General features: G+C 46.0%; 1 long non-coding RNA gene across 1 annotated transcript; it reads left to right on the forward strand.

Annotated features, from left to right (window-relative positions):
• The first annotated feature begins 2172 nt into the window (after positions 1-2172).
• Positions 2173-11934, forward strand: LOC130358280 (uncharacterized). The gene is made up of 4 exons (XR_008889449.1): positions 2173-2221; positions 8504-8647; positions 11278-11357; positions 11803-11934. It is a non-coding gene; the product is annotated as an uncharacterized LOC130358280 (long non-coding RNA).
• The last annotated feature ends 1924 nt before the right edge of the window (positions 11935-13858 follow it).

Genomic DNA, 13858 nt, shown 5'->3' on the forward strand with positions numbered 1-13858 from the left:
TCTGTGTCTCTTAAAACAATAAAATGAAGCCACTGTGCCTATAGAATGAATGACGCCACTGTGACCCCAGAATTAATGATGCCAGTGACCACAGAATTAATGATGCCACTGTGACCACAGAATTAATGATGCCACTATGACCACAGAATTAATGATGCCACTGTACCCACAGAATTAATGCCACTGTGACCACAGAATTAATGATGCCACTATGACCACAGAATTAATGATGCCACTGTACCCACAGAATTAATGCCACTGTACCCACAGAATTAATGATGCCACTGTACCTACAGAATTAAGGATTCCACTGTGCCCACAGAATTAATGATGCCACTGTACCCACAGAATTAATGATGCCACTGTGACCACAGAATTAATGATGCCACTGTGACCACAGAATTAAGGATTCCACTGTGCCCACAGAATTAATGATGCCTCTGTGACCACAGAATTAATGATGCCACTGTGTCCCACAGAAATAATGACACAACTGTATCCCCAGAATTAATTATGCCACTGTGCCCCACAGAATTAATGATGCCACTGTGCCCCCAGAAGTAATGATGCCACTGTGCCCCACAGAATTAATGATGCCACTGTGCCCCACAGAATTAATGATGCCACTGTGACCACCGAATAAGTGATGCCACTGTGACCACCGAATAAGTGATGCCACTGTGTTCACCAGAATTTATGATGCCACTGTACCCCCAGAATTAAGGATGCCACTGTGTTCACCAGAATTAATGATGCCACTGTACCCACAGAATTAATGATGCCACTGTACCCACAGAATTAATGATGCCACTATACCCCCAGAATTAATGATGCCACTGTGTTCCACAGAATTAAGGATGCCACTGTGTTCCACAAAATTAATGATGCCACTGTACCCACAGAATTAAGGATGCCACTGTACCCACAGAATTAAGGATGCCACTGTGTTCCACAAAATTAATGATGCCACTGTACCCACAGAATTAATGATGCCACTGTACCCACAGAATTAATGATGCCACTGTGTTCCACAGAATTAATGATGCCACTGTGTTCCACAGAATTAATGATGCCACTGTGTTCCACAGAATTAATGATGCCACTGTACCCACAGAATTAATGATGCCACTATACCCCCAGAATTAATGATGCCACTGTGTTCCACAGAATTAAGGATGCCACTGTGTTCCACAAAATTAATGATGCCACTGTACCCACAGAATTAATGATGCCACTGTGCCCCAGAATTAATGCCACTGTGCCCCCATATGAACTTTGCCACTGTAACTCTCCATCTGTTGTAAAACTACAACTCCCATCATGCACAGACAAAAGGTCATGATGTTAGCTGTAGTTCTACAATAACTGGAGAGTCACAGATGGGGGAACACAAACTTTTACCTGAGAGCTTTGGCTCACCCTCCCAGGTCCTGCACTGCTCCGCTGCTCTGGCCTCTTCTAGTCAGGCCTGGCCAGAGCAGATGATGCAGGCAGCTAATCGTGCTACCTGCATCATAGGAGAAGCGCCGGGCAGGGACACATCGCTCCTTTGCTCCGGGCCGCGGCTATTCATTTGTATTGGCGTCTCAAAGACACAGCTACAAATGAATAAGGGGAGATCCAGCGGATGGTCCGAATGACTGGTGGACGCAGTCCGGATCTGGACCGTGGTCTGCCAGTTCAGTACCCCTGATATAGGACATAGATCAATGTTTCCTGGGAGTTGTAGTTTTGAACAGCTGGAGGCACCTTGTTAAGGAAACACTGATCTAAGTCCTATCTCAATGTTTCCCAACCAGAGTGCCTCCAGCTGTTACAAAACTACAACTCCCAGCATGCATGGACAGCATTGTAGCTTTGCTTTGGAGACACCTTGGTTGGGAAACACTTATTTATGTCAGTGTTTCCCAACCCTCCAGCTGTTGCAAAACTACAACTCCCAGCATGCTAGGAGTTGTAGTTTTGCAACAGCTGGGGGCACCCCTGGTGAGAAAGGGGTGGGGGGGGGTGAGCAGGGATTGTGCTGGGAAGGGGGGAGGGATGATGCTGGAAAAGGGTGGGCATGGATGGTGGGGGGTAGTTTATCTTACCTGCCTTAGAACACTGCTGGGCTCCTGTATCCTCCAGGCACTTCCTGCTTACTGGGGTCATGTGATGTTTTGGTGTCACATGACCAAAGCAGAGCAGTAGAAAGCTGCCAATCAGGGGGAAGAGAAGCAAAGTAAGTGCCCGATAACTCCACAGACCCGCTGTGTGCACGCTCCCTCTGCACTGCAGACTGAGTATACAAATATAGCTTGTGACAGGGATGAACGCTGGGACAGGGTGTCACCCCGCCACCCCACCCCACCATTCTAGGGGGCAGCAATCTCGGGGGTAGGGTTGCCACCTTTCCCTCAGAAAAATACCGGTCATGGGTGTGGCTATGTGGGGGTGGAGCTACAAAAGGGGAGGGGCCAGATTGCACAGGGGCTGAGGGATCAGCGGTTTAAGAAATGGCACGGGGGATGGGAGGGGGGTTTAAGAAATGGCATAGGGGATTGGAGGGATAGAATACATATGCGGGGGGAATTTTCCTATATCACACAAAAAATGTACATTTAGAGAATACCTACCAAAACCCTATTTATGCCAGCGGTGGCGGTAGTGGTGGTGCGCGACAGCAACGCTGGCTCTCTGTGATGACGAGTGACGTCCCCCTGCGCAACATCAGATAAACAGGCTAATCAGACAGTATCACACATGACAGGATTAGATACACAGGCTCAGCAGATAGTATCCCACATGACAGATTTGGATATACAGGCTAAGCAGACAGTATCACACATGACAGGATTAGATACACAGGCTCAGCAGATAGTATCCCACATGACAGATTTGGATATACAGGCTAAGCAGACAGTATCACACATGACAGGATTAGATACACAGGCTCAGCTCACAGTATCACACATGACAGGATTAGATACACAGGCTCAGCTCACAGTATCACACATGACAGGATTAGATACACAGGCTCATATCCCACATGACAGATTTGGATATACAGGCTAAGCAGACAGTATCACACATGACAGGATTAGATACACAGGCTCAGCAGATAGTATCCCACATGACAGATTTGGATATACAGGCTAAGCAGACAGTATCACACATGACAGGATTAGATACACAGGCTCAGCTCACAGTATCACACATGACAGGATTAGATACACAGGCTCAGTTCACAGTATCACACATGACAGGATTAGATACACAGGCTCATATCCCACATGACAGATTTGGATATACAGGCTCAGCAGACAGTATCACACATGACAGGATTAGATACACAGGCTCATATCCCACATGACAGATTTGGATATACAGGCTCAGCAGACAGTATCACACATGACAGGATTAGATACAGAGCGCAGCAGATAGTTTCACACATTAAAACATTAAATCAGTGTTTCCCAACCAGGGTGCCTCCAGCTATTGCAAAACTACAACTCCCAGCATGCCCGGACAGCCAAAGGCTGTCTGGGCATGCTGGGAGTAATAGTTTTGCAACAGCTGGAGGCACCCTGGTTGGGAAACACTGCATTAAATACACAATTTTGCAGAGAGGTCTCACCAGTCTCTTGTCTTCACTTTCTCCTTTCCCCGGGCGGCTCCAGGTTAAGGAATGTCCGGGGTTGAGGAGGAATGGGGTGGGCACTTATTTATCCCATGGGGCCACATGAGAAACTAAAAATATTGTGGAGGGCTGGGTAGTTTTCCCCCCAGATCAGGCAGCATAGATGTAACCCAGATTAGGAGCATAGTTGTCCCCCAGATTAGGAGCATAGTTGTCCCCCAGATTAGGCAGCATAGATGTCCCCCAGATTAGGCAGCATAGATGTCCCCCAGATTAGGCAGCATAGATGTCCCCCAGATTAGGCAACATAGTTGTCCCCCAGATTAGGCAGCATAGTTGTCCCCCAGATTAGGAGCATAGTTGTCCCCCAGAGTAGGCAGCATAGTTGTCCCCCAGATTAGGCAGCATAGTTGTCCCCCAGATTAGGCAGCATAGTTGTCCCCCAGATTAGGCAGCATAGTTGTCCCCCATATTAGGCAGCATAGTTGTCCCCCAGATTAGGCAGCATAGTTGTCCCCCAGATTAGGAGCATAGTTGTCCCCCCAGATTAGGCAGCATAGATGTCCCCCAGATTAGGCAGCATAGATGTCCCCCAGATTAGGCAGCATAGTTGTCCCCCAGATTAGGCAGCATAGATGTCCCCCAGATTAGGAGCATAGTTGTCCCCCAGAGTAGGCAGCATAGTTGTCCCCCAGATTAGGCAGCATAGTTGTCCCCCAGATTAGGCAGCATTGTTGTCCCCCAGATTGGGCAGCATAGTTGTCCCCCATATTAGGCAGCATAGTTGTCCCCCAGATTTGGAGCATACTTGTCCCCCAGATTAGGAGCATAGTTGTCCCCCAGATTAGGAGCATACTTGTCCCCCAGATTAGGAGCATAGTTGTCCCCCAGATTAGGATCATACTTGTCCCCCAGATTAGGCAGCATAGTTGTCCCCCAGATTAGGAGCATAGTTGTCCCACATATTAGGAGCATAGTTGTCCCCCAGATTAGGCAGCATAGTTGTCCCCCAGATTAGGCAGCATAGTTGTCCCCCAGATTAGGCAGCATAGTTGTCCCCCAGATTAGGAGCATAGTTGTCCCCCAGATTAGGAGCATAGTTGTCCCCCAGATTAGGCAGCATAGTTGTCCCCCAGATTAGGAGCATAGTTGTCCCCCAGATTTGGAGCATACTTGTCCCCCAGATTAGGCAGCATAGTTGTCTCCCAGATTAGGAGCATACTTGTCCCCCAGATTAGGAGCATACTTGTCCCCCAGATTAGGCAGCACAGTTGTCCCCCAGATTAGGAGCATAGTTGTCCCACAGATTAGGAGCATAGTTTTCCCCCAGATTAGGCAGCATAGTTGTCCCCCAGATTAGGAGCATACTTGTCCCCCAGATAAGGAGCATAGTTGTCCACCAGATTAGGCAGCATAGTTGTCCCCCAGATTAGGCAGCATAGTTGTCCCCCAGATTAGGAGCATAGTTGTCCCCCAGATTAGGCAGCATAGTTGTCCCCCAGATTAGGAGCATACTTGTCCCCCAGATTAGGAGCATAGTTGTCCCCCAGATTAGGCAGCATAGTTGTCCCCCAGATTAGGAGCATACTTGTCCCCCAGATTAGGAGCATACTTGTCCCCCAGATTAGGAGCATACTTGTCCCCCAGATTAGGAGCATAGTTGTCCCCCAGATTAGGAGCATAGTTGTCCCCCACATTAGGAGCATACTTGTCCCCCAGATTAGGCAGCATAGTTGTCCCCCAGATTAGGCAGCATAGTTGTCCCCCAGATTAGGAGCATAGTTGTCCCCCAGATTAGGCAGCATAGTTATCCCCCAGATTAGGCAGCATAGTTATCCCCCAGATTAGGAGCATAGTTGTCCCCCAGATCAGTATAGTTGTCCCCCAGATTAGGAGCATACTTGTCCCCCAGATTAGGTAGCATAGTTGTCCCCCAGATTAGGCAGCATAGTTGTCCCCCAGATTAGGAGCATAGTTGTCCCCCAGATTAGGAGCATAGTTGTCCCCCAGATTAGGCAGCATAGATGTCCCCCAGATTAGGAGCATAGTTGTCCCCCAGATCAGTATAGTTGTACCCCAGATTAGGCAGCTCCCCCCCCCCCCCCCCCCCACACACACACACACATATACACAGACACACAGAGACACATACACAGACACATGTAAACACAGACACATATATACACAGACACACATATACACAGACACATATATACACAGACACATGTAAACACAGACACATGTAAACACAGACACATATATACACAGACACACATATACACAGACACATATATACACAGACACACATATACACAGACACATATATACACAGACACATGCACAGACACATATATACACAGACACATATATACACAGACACATATATACACACAGACACATATACACAGACACATATATACACAGACACATGCACAGACACATATATACACAGACACATATATACACAGACACATATATACACAGACACTCACCCGCCCTGCGCAGCAGGGGGAGACAGGATACACGGCCTCTCCTCCTCTTCCCTCCCTGCTCTGCCTATGGAGGGTTGTAAGACTGCACGGCAGAGGGAAGGAGGGGGAGGGGGAGAGAGGAGAGAGGAGGTGCACGCCCCCTCCCCAGCACTGTACAATCTCTTCCTGTCATCGCACGGAGCTCTCCCTGTCACAGGCTGGTGGTGTCAGACCTGGGCATTGTACGGCCCCGACAGTCAGTGGGCTTTGTGTCGGGGGCTGAAACTGTAGTGCGGCAGTCTGCAGGTCACAGGCAAAATTTAGTTGCCGGTCATGAAAGAAGTGCTCTTCTGGGGATGCTGCTCAGTCCGCCCCTGCCAGTGAATGAAAAATACCGGCCATTGCATGGCCTGTATTTTTCATCCAAACTTACCGGCACAGCCCGGAATGTAGATGGAAATTCCGGCTGTGCCGGTAAAATACCGACAGGGTGGCAACCCTACTCGGGGGGGGAGGGGGGGGGCAATTGCCCCGTTGCCCCCCCCCCCCTGGATCCGCCACTGCATCAGCGTAGGTACAATCTTCGGTTTAAATTTCTTAATTCATCTTTTAATCTTAGGGATTGTGAAGGCCTAGTGCCCACTCATGCTGCCAACACCTCCACGCTGTGCCATTCATCCACTATATGCTCTCCTTATGCTGCCAACACCTCCACGCTGTGTCATTCAGTCACTATATGGTCTCCTGACACTGATGCCACCACCAGGCTCTGTCATTGTGCTGCTGTGCGGCAGTGATTCTAAGAGCGATGCTGGTAATCTGCATGTTATTCTGAATAACAGTATTATTTCACTACCCCAGCACACTCCATATGCGTTTTAGAACACAGCAAAGTGTTCTATACCATTATAGACGCTGTATTTAGGCTAGAAATAGCCTTTTTTAATATAGATTCACCGTGAAAAAATTTGGATCGAAACAAATTTTTTAAAAAAATTCGGCGAATCGGCCAAATCACATTTTTTAAAAGTTCGCTCATCTCTATTAGCCGAGCTCAGGTGGTCACTGTACTGTATTGTCATAAAAGGATGTCATATTTGTGGTTTTTTAGCATAAGAATGCACTGAAATCACTAGATTACTCCTCCGATTGAAAAAAAAATGCATAAAAGTCAACTTTTCAGGATAAGCCAAGGAAAACAATTATTTCTGGTCATACATAACTTGTATATGGCATTTTTCGCCAGTTTTCCCCTATGCAGGAGTTAGTGGGTTTAGACTAGCTGCTATGAATTCTTTATACACTGTACACACACAGAGGAGAGGTTCCTGAACTTTTATGTCTCTATACACACCCTATGAAGCAGCAACATGGATGACATTATAAAGCAGTTGTAAACAGTTTAAGCTTTGATCCAAGCGTTGAGGTGAGATTAAACATTCATTGTAGTCTCTTTACAGTTTCTCTGTGTATCTCTCTGCCTCTGCTCTCTTAATTTACCCTCACTCTAACATCCCTTATTGCCCCTCCCCTCTCCATAGACTTACACTGGTAGCAAGTAAACTGATCTCTCATTGTTCTGCTAGTCAACATTGTAATTCTGCTCATAATTGAGCAGAATTAAGTTTATGAAAGTAGAGTGGAGGAAGAGGGAAGAATCTTTACACCAGGTCCGAGCTGGTGTAGATTTCTGAAGCTGCTGCATGGGTGCTTATGAATAAAGAGGCATGCGATAATACACTGGTGGTGGTTTAAAGGAGTAGTCCGGCAAAAAAATAACTAGGGGATAAGTAGCTGATTGCAGGGGGTCCAACCGCTGGGGCCCCCACGATTACCAGGAAGGGCATCCAGGCGCTCTCAGTGGGGAGTGCGTGTCGTTTACCGGTAGACAGCACGTGCTTAATTCATTTCTATGGGAGAACTAAAAAAAGACCCCGGTACAGCTCTTGGGCATCACCCGTGCCAGGTCCTGTCCCTGCGATCAGCTAATTATCCCCTATCCTGTTGATGACCTCGTTTTGTTTTTTGTTTGTTAATTTCTTGTCTTCTAAGGTTATGTTCACATGGCCGAATAGCAACCACAATCTGGCGCTAGGCCCGTTTGGAAATGCGACATCTCCCATAGATGACAATACATTTCCAAGCAGCCACTGCTTTCTTAAACTGGCGATGGCGGGAATTCGAAAAGTTGCAGCAGCAGCTGGCAGATTGGAGATGAGCTGCAAGACGCATGGCACTTAGCAAACAGCCCCATGATTGCAAACCCTTCATTATCATATTGTGGGGTTTGTAGAGTTTGATAAATATGAAATGTAACTGGTTTCCAGTGCAGGAGTATTTGTATGACCTATTTGCCCAGTGCTCTGGGTCTTTTGGTGCCAGTAATCCCTACATTTTATTGTTTCCACCATAGCAACAACCATACAATCTTCTTGGGAATCCAACACAAGTGCTCCATTCCCCTGCAGCACCTCCGCAGGAAAAAAGAAGTATTACACCAGTCCTATTGACAACAATAGTCCATTGTAGTATGCATGGAAGTCTTTGGTCCTCCAAAGTGAGTGATGCTTTTTGTAACTACTTTGGCTGCTAAATAAGAGTCCTAAATGGAGACATCCTCCACCCACCCACCCCCCATTTTTTTTTTACTTTGAGTTCCGCAATAGAGTATTTAAAATGAGTCTTTAGTCCAGATCTCCTCCGTAATTTAGCAGATTCATTTTTACATATGAATCACAGTAAAACCAGGCAGATTTGGATGAGTACACATTTAATTTGTCGGATTTCGGAATTAGTAGGAAATGGTAATGTATTCATCGGCTATAAATATGGCGTCCCTTTAATATTTCTAGTATGAATTAAATCATAGATTTCATTAAGTGAACAATGGAGGCCATTTATTAATGATCTATCGGAACGAGACCTTAACTCTGAACTTGACTAATAGATAAAGTTTTCCAAGAAAAGTTCATCATTTTCTTTTTTTTTGGTCTAATTAGAACTATATGACTTTCTTTTCTATCATTGGTGAGATAAGACGATTCACAGGAAATTTAAGCATCTATCGTAGATATCTGAAATTGCCTATTTTAATATAGAATGGTTCATCTTATTTCCCATGAATATGAAATGATATAAATTACAAAGTGTTACATATTGTTAGATGGGGAGATATTGTGACAATTTACTGATATATATGTCTCTATTTAAGGATGGCATTACAATGGTAGCTAAAGAGGCAATAGGGGATGTAATGTCTTGATCCATTTGTATGGTTACATGACACAGAGTGGTAATGACCCACAAAAGGGTTTACTGGAATAGTATAAAACATGGCTGTTTATTTTCCTGAAGCAGCACTTTACCTTTCCATAGGATTTGTGTGGTATGGCAGCCTGATTGAGCTGAGCTGCAATACCAAACATGGACAGGAGTGGCACTGTTTGTTGGAAAAAGAACTACCCTTAAATAGGCACTGTCATGAAAAAAAAAAACTTTTGATATGTCAAAAAGACATCATCTGGGATAAGTACATTGTTAGCGCATTCTAACCTTGCTCCGTGTCACATGACCAAGATGGACTCATAATGTAAGTTTATTGGGCTGTTATGGTCTGATTGACACAGGGAGCGAAGAGAGAGAAGTGTGTTAGAGCCCCGTGCAGGACTGTTTTCTTCATAGTGCCCGATTCTGCAAAATTTCTGCCCATAACTGCCTGCTTTTGCAATGTGTGTGTCCAATCGTGCCCACTCTGCAAACATTCTGTCACGGCTTTTATAGATAGTCACCCCCCCCCCTCCCCCCTGTGCCATTTCATCACCCGCTAGTGCCATTTCATCACCCACTATGCCATTTCATCAGCCCTAGTGCCATTTCATCACCCACTATGCCATTTCATCATCCCCTAGTGCCATTTCATCACCCCTAGTGCCATCTCATCACCCACTATGCCATTTCATCATCCCCTAGTTCCATTTCATCACCCCCCTAGTGCCATTTCATCACCTACTATGCCATTTCATCATCCCCTAGTGCCATTTCATCACCCCCTAGTGCCATTTCATCACCCCCAGTGCCATCTCATCACCCACTATGCCATTTCATCATCCCCTAGTTCCATTTCATCACCCCCCTAGTGCCATTTCATCACCTACTATGCCATTTCATCACCCACTATGCCATTTCCTCACCCCCTTGTGCCATTGTATCACCCCCTAGTGCCATTTCATCACCCCTATGCCATTTCATCACCCCCTAGTGCCATTTCATCACGACCCATGCCATTTCATCACCCCTGTGCCATTTCAACACCTTTATCATGCCATAGATTTTGCACCCAGATTGCACTAGGGGTATTCCTTTGTGCCCACCCACTCCGCTAAAAATGCTGCAGAGCAATCAGAAGACAGGATGAAATTTTACCAAAGAAGATTCTAAAAGAGATAAAATTAACTGCAGCCCCCACATAGGATTGCAGAATAAATCATACCTAAAAAAAAATGAGAGAGATCAAAAATGAGAACAAAAGGAGGAAAACCTCAAAACCCTTCAATTAATTTGGGGACCCATAAGTGCCTCCCATGTGGCCACTGTCAATGGGCTTTGGCGTTTTGCCCCTTCTTTTGGACACTGCAAGGAAGCAGTGCTGTCTAAGCAAGGTAAACCCGATGATGATAATACCTCTTTATATGGGCACTGTCAGAATCAAAAACCTTTTTTACATTGTATATTTTGGCAAAACATTAACCTTTCTAATATACTTAATCAAAAATGTTATCTCCTTTTTACAGAAATCATGACTTATAAAAAAAAAAAAAAGACCACTAGGGGTCCCCATACCATCCAGAACAAAATCCTGTCCAACTGCAGCATCATCTTTGTCCCGATGAAGTGAAGTGAGGGTGGGATAAGCACTCCTAGCACAAAAAAGAGTCAGGGTGCTTCATTTTATTATATTGGGACTTGTCAAATCAACAACCCACCTGATGACATCTCGTCCTGCCTCAACCAATGATTGGCAAGAGGTAGCAGGCGTCCGGGGCCCGGGCACTGTCAAAATGGCAGTAGCTCAGATTAGGGCAGGTTAATATGCATTTCTGCTCTAATTAAATCCGTCCTTCACTCTTTATAAGGGCAAAGTCATATATATATGTATACTTTTATACTTTTCCCACTCAGTGAACTCAGACGCTCCAGTCATACAGGGGCCCCGAGGCACGAACACCAGAGATCACATCATCTGAAGAGACGGAGACTTTTTTAAGCAGGTAAATAAAACTATTAAAAGCTCTTTAAGACTCTCCGCCGCTACGTCGCATACAAACAAACACATCGCTCAATAGCGGCTGCTCCCCCGTGAGCCTGCTTAAATTTTTTTTTTTTGTCGCCATGTCTGATAAATACCTGTATTTGCACATTCTGCTCACTGTGAAGGAAAAAAGAAAAAAAAAATAAGTTACTTGAAGAAAAGAGTTCGGGCGACGAAAAAGCCTCATTAAAAATCTTCACATTGTGCCCATTGAAAAGTTAGCAGGAAAAGGCCCAACGTTCTGTGAGTCATGTTCCAACTAGTAAATTAATTATGTTGTAGGTCAATATTATGAAGGCTATTATTATGTGATTCAGTGCACTCAGCATGCTAAATGGCAGCGTGAGTCCTTGAGAACTGTTTCCAACCTTTTGATTCCTCTTTTTTTTCTCATTTGTCTGAAGAAATATGTTATGTTTAGTAATCAAGATCAGCAACGTCGGGAGATGGCTATCTATATGCTGCCCGCACGATGAGACGACTTAGAAAAACGTCCTGATAAACAATGAAGAACGCACAAAGAAATTCAAAAGCTTCTAAACACCCCTTCGTCCCTAACATTAAAGGGGTAGTCCGGCAAAAGAAAACGTATCTCCTATCCACAGGATAGAGGAAAAGTGCTTGATGGTGATGTAGGGGGGGCGGTGGGGGGCAGTGGGGAGCGGCGGATGCGATTTCCTGACTGGCACCCTAAGAAGAGCACTTGTAACATGCAGTCCCATCAGAGAGCCGAGACACTGGGCAGGAGATCACAGGGGGTTCCCAGTGGGGATAGGTGTTTGATTGCGGAGGTGGAGTTTGGACCCTTGTGATTTCATACCCGGCACCCTGGCTCTCTGACAGGAGAACATGCAACAAGTGGTCCTCTTAGAGAGCTGGGGTGCCAGGCAGGAGATCGCAGGGGGGCCCCAGTGGGGATAAGTGCTTGATCACTGGTGGGTTTCACCACTGGGACCCCCATGATCTCCTGCCCGGCACCCAGGCTCTCTGAAAGTAGCTTGTGTAGCACGCACTCCTCTCAGAGAGCCGGGGTGCCAGACAGGAGATTGGGGGGGGGGAGTGGTTTCAGTGGTCCCCATCAAGCTCCCCCTGTAGGTCATGATATTTAGAGTTCTCTCCTCTGGTCCAGATATATAAAGTTCCTCTAATAGGTGCAGATTTTTTGTGCCCAGAGGCGTAGCTTGTAGCTACTGGGCCCTGATTCAAAATCTGCAACAGGGCCCCATATGCCAATTAAAATACTGGTCTCTTATGGGGCAGATGTGTTTTTGTGCCCACTGAGGCCCACTGGTGCGACTGCTACCTCTGCTACCTCTTTAGCTACATCCCTGCTCCCCCCTCAGATCAAATTATATTTAGCCCCATTCCTCAGGTCCAGACATTTAACAACCCCCCCCCCCCCCTCCCCCTAGGTCTAGTTCTATTGAGCTCTCCCCTCAGGTCAAGATAAATTTACTTCCCCCTCTGGTGCAGATATATCAAGCCCCCTCCCCCCCTCAGGTCCAGATATATTTTAACTCCCCCCCAAGGTCCAGATATATTAAGCCCCCCCCCCCCCCTCAGGTCCAGATATATTTTAACTCCCCCCCCCCCTCAGGTCCAGATATATTAAGCACCCCCCCCCCCCCCCTCAGGTCCAGATATATTTTAACTCCCCCCCCCCTCAGGTCCAGATATATTAAGCCCCCCTCCAATAGGCACAGATATATTGAGCTCTTCTTTCAGTTCCAGATGAATACATTTCTTAGCCTCACTCAGCAGAGCACAACGTCGCCGCTCAGTGAAGTTCGCATTTATGGAGCACCAGGGCATTTCTCTTTTATATGTGTTGGAGCCGCTATCATCCTTAAATGCTGATTAAAGGAAATCTATACGCTGCAGCACAAAGCCAATGATTTGTTGAATTCCTTCTGGGTACACAGACATTAAAAGTTACAAATGCAGAACTCTCCGGCAATCTATATGTGTTTAAACTAATTGTCAGCTACTTGTCAGTAAATTCATTTTTATGTGCTAAAAAAGTTAACTCGTTGATCTCCAGAGTAAAATAAAGAAAATACATTAAATACAAATTCCATCCAAAACTGGAACTACTTTTTTTTCAGGATACACTAGGACACCCAGGTTTAGCACCACCACAGGTGTCCTAGCGCATCCGAGGATGTGAAGTTTGGGTTTCCAGCCTCTAGTGCCTGGGTCCACTAGAGTCTGGGAGCATCTCTTCTTCTGGAATGTGCACAATGAGTGATTACAAGCTACTTTCACGGTATGCTCCTGTGAGTCCCTGTCAGGGATATAGGATGAAAAGCATAATAACTGACCCAAAAAGGTGAGCTGGTGTGCTGAGATTCTAGAAAACTTGCGACAAATTTAATGGCCCTCGTTCTGTCCTGTGTGTCTTGACCCATCCTTTGACACCCTGTGCTTGACATTTTATCACTTGCTTATCTACTGCCTCTC

The sequence above is a fragment of the Hyla sarda genome, chromosome 2 (genome assembly GCF_029499605.1).
Source record: "Hyla sarda isolate aHylSar1 chromosome 2, aHylSar1.hap1, whole genome shotgun sequence".
Lineage (NCBI taxonomy): Eukaryota > Metazoa > Chordata > Amphibia > Anura > Hylidae > Hyla > Hyla sarda.